This window comes from Abramis brama (genome assembly GCF_963993115.1).
Source record: "Abramis brama genome assembly, chromosome: 2".
Lineage (NCBI taxonomy): Eukaryota > Metazoa > Chordata > Actinopteri > Cypriniformes > Leuciscidae > Abramis > Abramis brama.
Window position 1 is genome coordinate 65,370,947 of NC_139964.1, and position 9,991 is coordinate 65,380,937.

The following is a 9,991-nucleotide window of genomic DNA, read 5'->3' on the forward strand; positions in this document are numbered from 1 at the left end:
TTTAAAAAATTTTTTTTTTTTCCTTTTATTATAATATAGGACACTATAGTATCAAGACAGTTTGACGAACCGGGACTTCAACTCGGGTCGTAATAAGCTGAAAAACAATGAACACCAGTGCAGAGTGTACTGACCACTAGTCTATTGGGTTTAGTAAACAGCTGCAATGTGATAAATATTAGAACCTCATTGTGTAAGAAATATAGGGGTAACAGAATCCGACGGCAAATAGTTCAGCTGTCGAAATCCGTTCCCCCACCCCAGTGATGAGAGATGTTGATGTATGAGCTTAAAAAATGCTGATTTTATTTTTGTGTGTGGATGGAGCTTAACTTGCATTAGTTTAAAAAAAAAAATTTTTTTTCCTTTTATTATAATAGGACACTATAGTATCAAGAAAGTTTGATGAACCGGGACTTGAACTCGGGTCGTAATAAGCTGAAAAACAACGAACACCAGTGCAGAGTGTACTGACCACTAGTCTATTGGGTTTAGTAAATAGCTACAATGTGATAAATATTAGAACCTCATTGTGTAAGAAACATAGGGGGAACAGAATCCGACGGCAAATAGTTCAGCTGTCGAAATCCGTTCCCCCACCCCAATGATGAGAAATGTTGATGTATCAGTTTAAAATATGCTTATTCTATTCTTTGTGTGGATGGAGCTTAAACAGCATCAATTTAAAAAATATTAGAACCTCAGTTTGTCAGAAATATGGGGGGAACAGAATCCGACGGCAAAACAAAAACAGCTGTCGGAATCCGTTCCCCCACTCCCATTATGAGAGGTGTTGATGTAATGACTTAAAAAATGCTGATTTTATTTTTGTGCGTGGATGGAGCTTAACTTGCATCAGTTTAAAGAATATTTTTTTTTGCCTTTTATTATGATAGGACAGTATAGTATCAAGAAAGTTTGACGAACCGGGACTTGAACTCGGGTCGTAATAAGCTGAAAAACAAAGCATGTCAGGACAGAGTGTACTGACCACTAGGCTATTGGGTTCAGTAATTAGCTGCAATGTGATAAATATTAGAACCTCATTGTGTAAGAAACATAGGGGGAACAGAATCCGACGGCAAATAGTTCAGCTGTCGAAATACGTTCCCCCACCCCAATGATGAGAAATGTTGATGTATCAGTTTAAAATATGCTCATTCTATTCTTTGTGTGGATGGAGCTTAAACAGCATCAATTTAAAAAATATTAGAACCTCAGTTTGTCAGAAATATGGGGGGAACAGAATCCGACGGCAAAACAAAAACAGCTGTCGGAATCCGTTCCCCCACTCCCATTATGAGAGGTGTTGATGTAATGGCTTAAAAAAAGCTGATTTTATTTTTGTGTGTGGATGGAGCTTAACTTGCATCAGTTTAAAGAATATTTTTTTTTGCCTTTTATTATGATAGGACAGTATAGTATCAAGAAAGTTTGACGAACCGGGACTTGAACTCGGGTCGTAATAAGCTGAAAAACAAAGCATGTCAGGACAGAGTGTACTGACCACTAGGCTATTGGGTTCAATAATTAGCTGCAATGTGATAAATATTAGAACCTCATTGTGTAAGAAACATAGGGGGAACAGAATCCGACGGCAAATAGTTCAGCTGTCAAAATCCGTTCCCCCACCCCAATGATGAGAGATGTTGATGTAATGGCTTAAAAAATGCTGATTTTATTTTTGTGTGTGGATGGAGCTTAAACATCATCAATTTGATAAATATTAGAACCTCAGTTTGTCAGAAATATGGGGGGAACAGAATCCGACGGCAAAAAAAACAGCTGTCAGAATCCGTTCCCTCACTCCCATTATGAGGGGTGTTGATGTAATGGCTTAAAAAATGCTGATTTTATTTTTGTGTGTGGATGGAGCTTAACTTGCATCAGTTTAAAGAATATATTTTTTGCCTTTTATTATGATAGGACAGTATAGTATCAAGAAATTTTAAAGAACCGGGACTTGAACTCGGGTCGTAATAAGCTGAAAAATAAAGAATGCCAGGGCAGAGTGTACTGAACATTAGGCTATTGGGTTCAGTTATTATTTGCAAAATGATATATATTAGAACCTCATTGCGTAAGAAACATAGGGGGAACAGAATCCGACGGCAAATAGTTCAGCTGTCGAAATCTGTTCCCCCACCCCAATGATGAGAAATGTTGATGTATCAGCTTAAAATATGCTTATTCTATTCTTTGTGTGGATGGAGCTTAAACAGCATCAATTTAAAAAATATTAGAACCTCAGTTTGTCAGAAATATGGGGGGAACAGAATCCGACGGCAAAAAAAAACAGCTGTCGGAATCCGTTCCCCCACTCCCATTATGAGAGGTGTTGATGTAATGGCTTAAAAAATGCTGATTTTATTTTTGTGTGTGGATGGAGCTTAACTTGCATCAGTTTAAAGAATTTTTTTTTTTTGCCTTTTATTATGATAGGGCAGTATAGTATCAAGAAAGTTTGACGAACCAGGACTTGAACTCGGGTCGTACTAAGCTGAAAAACAAATAATATCAGTGCAGAGTGTACTGACCACTAGGCTATTGGGTTCAGTAATTAGCTGCAATGTGATAAATATTAGAACCTCATTTTGTAAGAAACATAGGGGGAACAGAATCCGACGGAAAATAGTTGATGAAATGCAATGTGAAAAATATTAGAACCTCATTGTGTAAGAAACATAGGGGGAACAGAATCCGACGGCAAATAGTTCAGCTGTCAAAATCCGTTCCCCCACCCCAATGATGAGAGATATTGATGTAATGGCTTAAAAAATGCTGATTTTATTTTTGTGTGTGGATGGAGCTTAAACATCATCAATTTGATAAATATTAGAACCTCAGTTTGTCAGAAATATGGGGGGAACAGAATCCGACGGCAAAAAAAACAGCTGTCAGAATCCGTTCCCTCACTCCCATTATGAGGGGTGTTGATGTAATGACTTAAAAAATGCTGATTTTATTTTTGTGTGTGGATGGAGCTTAACTTGCATCAGTTTAAAGAATATATTTTTTGCCTTTTATTATGATAGGACAGTATAGTATCAAGAAAGTTTGTCGAACCAGGACTTGAACTCGGGTCGTAATAAGCTGAAAAACAAATAACGTCAGTGCAGAGTGTACTAACCACTAGGCTATTGGGTTCAGTAATTAGTCGCAATGTGATAAATATTAGAACCTCATTGTGTAAGAAACATAGGGGGAACAGAATCCGACGGAAAATAGTTCAGCTGTCGAAATCCATTCCCCCACCCCAATGATGAGAAATGTTGATGTATGAGCTTAAAATATGCTTATTCTATTCTGTGTGTGGATGGAGCTTAAACATCATCAATTTGATAAATATTAGAACCTCAGTTTGTCAGAAAAATGGGGGGAACAGAATCCGACGGCAAAAAAACCCAGCTGTCAGAATCCGTTCCCCCACTCCCATTATGAGAGGTGTTGGTGTAATGGCTTAAAAAATGCTGATTTTATTTTTGTGTGTGGATGGAGCTTAACTTGCATCAGTTTAAAGAATATATTTTTTTGCCTTTTATTATGATAGGACAGTATAGTATCAAGAAAGTTTGAAGAACTGGGACTTGAACTCGGGTCGTAACAACCTCAAATACAAAGAATGCCAGGGCAAAGGGTACTGACCACTAGGCTTTTTGGTTCAGTAATTTGCTGCAATGTGATAAATATTAGAACCTCACTGTGTAAGAAACATAGGGGGAACAGAATCCGACGGCAAATAGTTCAGCTGTCGAAATCCGTTCCCCCACCCCAATGATGAGAGATGTTGATGTATGAGCTTAAAATATGCTTATTCTATTCTGTGTGTGGATGGAGCTTAAACATCATCAATTTGATAAATATTAGAACCTCAGTTTGTCAGAAAAATGGGGGGAACAGAATCCGACGGCAAAAAAACCCAGCTTTCAGAATCCGTTCCCCCACTCCAGTTATGAGAGGTGTTGATGTAATGGCTTAAAAAATGCTGATTTTATTTTTGTGTGTGGATGGAGCTTAACTTGCATCAGTTTAAAGAATATATTTTTTTTGCCTTTTATTATAATAGGACACTATAGTATCAAGAAAGTTTGAAGAACCGGGACTTGAACTCTGGTCGTAATAAGCTGAAAAACAATGAATACCAGTGCAGAGCCTACTGACCACTATTCTATTGGGTTTAGTAAGTGGCTGCAATGTGATAAATATTAGAACCTCATTGTGTAAGAAACATAGGGGGAACAGAATCCGACGGCAAATAGTTCAGCTGTCGAAATCCGTTCCCCCAGCCCAATGATGAGAAATGTTGATGTATCAGCTTAAAAAATGCTGATTTTATTTTTGTGTGTGGATGGAGCTTAACTTGCATCAGTTTATAGGACAGTATAGTATCAAGAAAGTTTGAAGAACCGGGACTTGAACTCGGGTCGTAATAAGCTGAAAAACAATGAATACCAGTGCAGAGCGTACTGACCACTAGTCTATTGGGTTTAGTAAGTAGCTGCAATGTGATAAATATTAGAACCTCATTGTGTAAGAAACATAGGGGGAACAGAATCCGACGGCAAATAGTTCAGCTGTCGAAATCCGTTCCCCCAGCCCAATGATGAGAAATGTTGATGTATCAGCTTAAAAAATGCTGATTTTATTTTTGTGTGTGGATGGAGCTTAACTTGCATCAGTTTAAAGAATATATATTTTTTGCCTTTTATTATAATAGGACACTATAGTATCAAGAAAGTTTGACGAACCGGGACTTGAATTGGGGTCGTAATAAGCTGAAAAAAATGAATACCAGTGCAGAGCGTACTGACCACTAGTCTATTGGGTTTAGTAAGTAGCTGCAATGTGATAAATATTAGAACCTCATTGTGTAAGAAACATAGGGGGAACAGAATCCGACGGCAAATAGCTCAGCTGTCGAAATCCGTTCCCCCACCCCAATGATGAGAAATGGTGATGTATCAGCTTAAAATATGCTTATTCTATTCTTTGTGTGGATGGAGCTTAAACAGCATCAATTTAAAAAATATTAGAACCTCAGTTTGTCAGAAATATGGGGGGAACAGAATCCGACGGCAAAAAAAACCAGCTGTCGGAATCCGTTCCCCCACTCCCCTTATGAGAGGTGTTGATGTAATGGCTTAAAAATGCTGATTTTATTTTTGTGTGTGGATGGAGCTTAACTTGCATCAGTTTAAAGAATATATTTTTTTGCCTTTTATTATGATAGGACAGTATAGTATCAAGAAAGTTTGACGAACCGGGACTTGAACTCGGGTCGTAATAAGCTGATAAACAAAGAAAACCAGTGCAGAATGTACTGACCACAAGGCTATTGTTTTAGTAAGTAGCTGCAATGTGTTAAATATTAGAACCTCATTTTGTAAGAAACATAGGGGGAACAGAATCCGACGGCAAATAGTTCAGCTGTCGAAATCCGTTTCCTCCACCCCAATGATGAGAGATGTTGATGTATCAGCTTAAAATATGCTTATTCTATTCTGTGTGTGGATGGAGCTTAAACATCATCAATTTGATAAATATTAGAACCTCAGTTTGTCAGAAAAATGGGGGGAACAGAATCCGACGGCAAAAAAAACAGCTGTCAGAATCCGTTCCCCCACTCCCATTATGAGGGGTGTTGATGTAATGGCTTAAAAAATGCTGATTTTATTTTTGTGTGTGGATGGAGCTTAACTTGCATCAGTTTAAAGAATATATTTTTTGCGTTTTATTATGATAGGACAGTATAGTATCAAGAAATTTTAAAGAACCAGGACTTGAACTCGGGACGTAATAAGCTGAAAAATAAAGAATGCCAGAGCCGAGTGTACTGCCCATTAGGCTATTGGGTTCAGTTATTAGTTGCAAAATGATATATATTAGAACCTCATTGTGTAAGAAACATAGGGGGAACAGAATCCGACGGCAAATAGTTCAGCTGTCGAAATCCGTTCCCCCACCCCAATGATGAGAGATGTTGATGTATCGGCTTGAAATATGCTTATTCTATTCTGTGTGTGGACGGAGCTTACACAGCATCAATTTGATAAATATTAGAACCTCAGTTTGTCAAAATTATGGGGGGAACATAATCCGACGGCAAAAAAAAATCAGCTGTCGGAATCCGTTCCCCCACTCCCATTATGAGAGGTGTTGATGTAATGGCTTAAAAAATGCTGATTTTATTTTTGTGTGTGGATGGAGCTTAACTTGCATCAGTTTAAAGAATTATTATTTTTTTGCCTTTTTTTATTATAAGACACTATAGTATCAAGAAAGTTTGACGAACCAGGACTTGAACTCGGGTCGTAATAAGCTGAAAAACAATGAACACCAGTGCAGAATGTACTGACCACTAGTCTATTGGGTTTAGTAAGTAGCTGCAATGTGATAAATATTTGAACCTCATTGTGTAAGAAACATAGGGGGAACAGAATCCGACGGCAAATAGTTCAGCTGTTGAAATCCGTTCCCCCACCCCAATGATGAGAAATGTTGATGTATCAGCTTAAAATATGCTTATTCTATTCTTTGTGTGGATGGAGCTTAAACAGCATCAGTTTAAAGATTTTTTTTTTTGCCTTTTATTATAGTATCAAGAAAGTTTGAAGAACCGGGACTTGAACTCAGGTCGTAATAAGCTGAAAAACAATGAATACCAGTGCAGAGCGTACTGACCACTAGTCTATTGGGTTTAGTAAGTAGCTGCAATGTGATAAATATTAGAACCTCATTGTGTAAGAAACATAGGGGGAACAGAATCCGACGGCAAATAGTTCAGCTGTCGAAATCCGTTCCCCCAGCCCAATGATGAGAAATGTTGATGTATCAGCTTAAAAAATGCTGATTTTATTTTTGTGTGTGGATGGAGCTTAACTTGCATCAGTTTAAAGAATATATATTTTTTGCCTTTTATTATAATAGGACACTATAGTATCAAGAAAGTTTGACGAACCGGGACTTGAACTCGGGTCGTAATAAGCTGAAAAACAATGAATACCAGTGCAGAGCGTACTGACCACTAGTCTATTGGGTTTAGTAAGTGTCTGCAATGTGATAAATATTAGAGCCTCATTGTGTAAGAAACATAGGGGGAACAGAATCCGACGGCAAATAGTTCAGCTGTCGAAATCCGTTCCCCCACCCCAATGATGAGAGATGTTGATGTATCAGCTTAAAATATGCTTATTATATTCTGTGTGTGGATGGAGCTTAAACATCATCAATTTGATAAATATTAGAACCTCAGTTTGTCAGAAATATGGGGGAACAGAATCCGACTGCAAAAAAAACAGCTGTCAGAATCCGTTCCCTCACTCCCATTATGAGAGGTGTTGATGTAATGGCTTAAAAAATGCTGATTTTATTTTTGTGTGTGGATGGAGCTTAACTTGCATCAGTTTAAAGAATATATTTTTAGCCTTTTATTATGATAGGACAGTATAGTATCAAGAAATTTTAAAGAACCGGGACTTGAACTTGGGTCGTAATAAGCTGAAAAATAAAGAATGCCAGTGCAGAGTGTACTGACCATTAGGCTATTGGGTTCAGTTATTATTTGCAAAATGATATATATTAGAATCTCATTGTGTAAGAAACATAGGGGGAACAGAATCCGACGGCAAATAGTTCAGCTGTCGAAATCTGTTCCCCCACCCCAATGATGAGAGATGTTGATGTATGAGCTTAAAATATGCTTATTCTATTCTGTGTGTGGATGGAGCTTAAACATCATCAATTTGATAAATATTAGAACCTCAGTTTGTCAGAAAAATGGGGGGAATAGAATCCGACGGCAAAAAAAAAACAGCTGTCGGAATCCGTTCCCCCACTCCCATTATGAGAGGTGTTGATGTCATGGCTTAAAAAATGCTGATTTTATTTTTGTGTGTGGATGGAGCTTAACTTGCATCAGTTTAAAGAATATAGTTTTTCTGCCTTTTATTATGATAGGACAGTATAGTATCAAGAAAGTTTGACGAAGCGGGACTTGATCTCGGGTCGTGATAAGCTGAAAAACAAAAAATGCCAGTGCAGAGTGTACTGACCACTACTAGGCTATATGCACCAAGGATTGAATATAAACGTGTTATTAGTCCTAATTGCTTGAATGACTAGAAAAATCTTTAGTCTATGGCAACTCTAATCAATAGCTTACATTTAATATTTGACAATTTTTAATTAGTAATTAGTATCCAGCTCTTTACATTAAATTAGTTGAGTTAGCCTAATTAGTTAATGAACTAATAAAATAAAAAAATAAGGTTTAAATTAAGATACTAACCATATATTTCTATATAGCATTGCTTATTCCACCACACAACGGACTGTTTATAAGGTGACAATCCGTTATACTTGTGAAGATTGTAGGCTGTATCTTGAAGATTATTGTATTGCATCTTCTGTTATAAAGACGAAGATTGACATTTCGTTAATTAAACAAAATAAGAACACAATGTTGTTAAAAATAAACAACTTAGGCTATGTTCTGTTGTTTAATTATATCTCTAGGTAATGAAGATATAGCCTATTAACAAAAATACATCTTATATATAATATATTATATAAAAAAACGTATAGGCCTATATACATTTTTTTTTTTTTTTTAAATGGCCTAATTGATTAATTTTGCCTGATTGGGGGCTTCTACTATTTGCTTAAGCTTTTTGAACGTAGAAGTGTGTTAAAGGCGTGATAGGCTATCAATAATATAATAATAATATGTATGTGGCAGTAATGTGTCACCGTAATATATATATACAGTGCTATGCATAAGTTTAGACACCCATGCTAAAGTTGACTAAAAAGAGGAATAAAAAATCATCTTTTGGAAATTGAACTTAATGCCTTAATTAAAAAAAATTAGGAAAAATCCAAACTTTAAGGACACCAATTTTCTTTGTGAATGAATAATGTATCGTAAATAAATAAATGTTCTTCCTTAAAATACAGGGTGCATAAGTCTGGACACCCCTATGTTAAATCCTGTATATATGTATAATATAGCAATAATATGTATAATAAAGCAAAATTATATAATATATAATATTATATATATATATATATATATATATATATATAGCGTCATGCTGATCTGTTATTATGAGTCCTAAATGTGAACTAGAAATAGTGCAGAATCTGAAATATTTCTCTTTTTTATGTTTTAATTATTTATTTTTTAAATAGGTCAGAAAGTTATTTCCAGGTTTGAATGGGTGAAACCCCAGATGTTTACTGTGGTCTCAGTCTTTTGGACCTCAAACAGTGTGTTTATGAGGTGACCGTATCTTCCAAGCATCATACAGCATACTGTATGAATAAATCAGTGGATATACAGTAAACGGCTCATTGAACTCCTGTGATGTTTTGCACCGTCAGCCGTTTCGTCATGTAATGTGCTCTATCCATCTTTTTCAAGCTCTATGACTTTTATTAGAATGAGCAAATCTCCAATGCGCCTGTAAATGTCCTGCGGGCGTCTACAACATTAATGAGAGTCAAATCATTCAACAGAAATATTCATCTGGGTTTCTTAATGGATCATTTTATCTTAAAGCACACAAAAAAAAAAACAAAAAAAATATGTTCATTCATATTCACATGTGTCAAAAATGTCATATTATTATCGGTCTGACAATTAACAACTTAGCCTAGTAGGAGACATGTTTTCATAAAATTAAGTTAAGCATACAAACATTTTAAAGATTTTTTAGATAGGGCTGCACAAAACATGTATATATTGAAGAATAAGATGTATTTATTGTAAATGCATTTATTTATTATTAATTTAAAGCTTGAATGCAAATAATCTCTTTCTCTCAGTATTCCAGCAGTGTGGTTATACACAGACTAACCACAAGATGGCGCTAATTTTCTTCTATACTAGTTAACAACACAATGTCATTGAAACAACATTACTAATAATATTAGTAATAATATGACATTTTAAACACGAACAGTGCTAAAGATTCATTGTCATTTATTACTG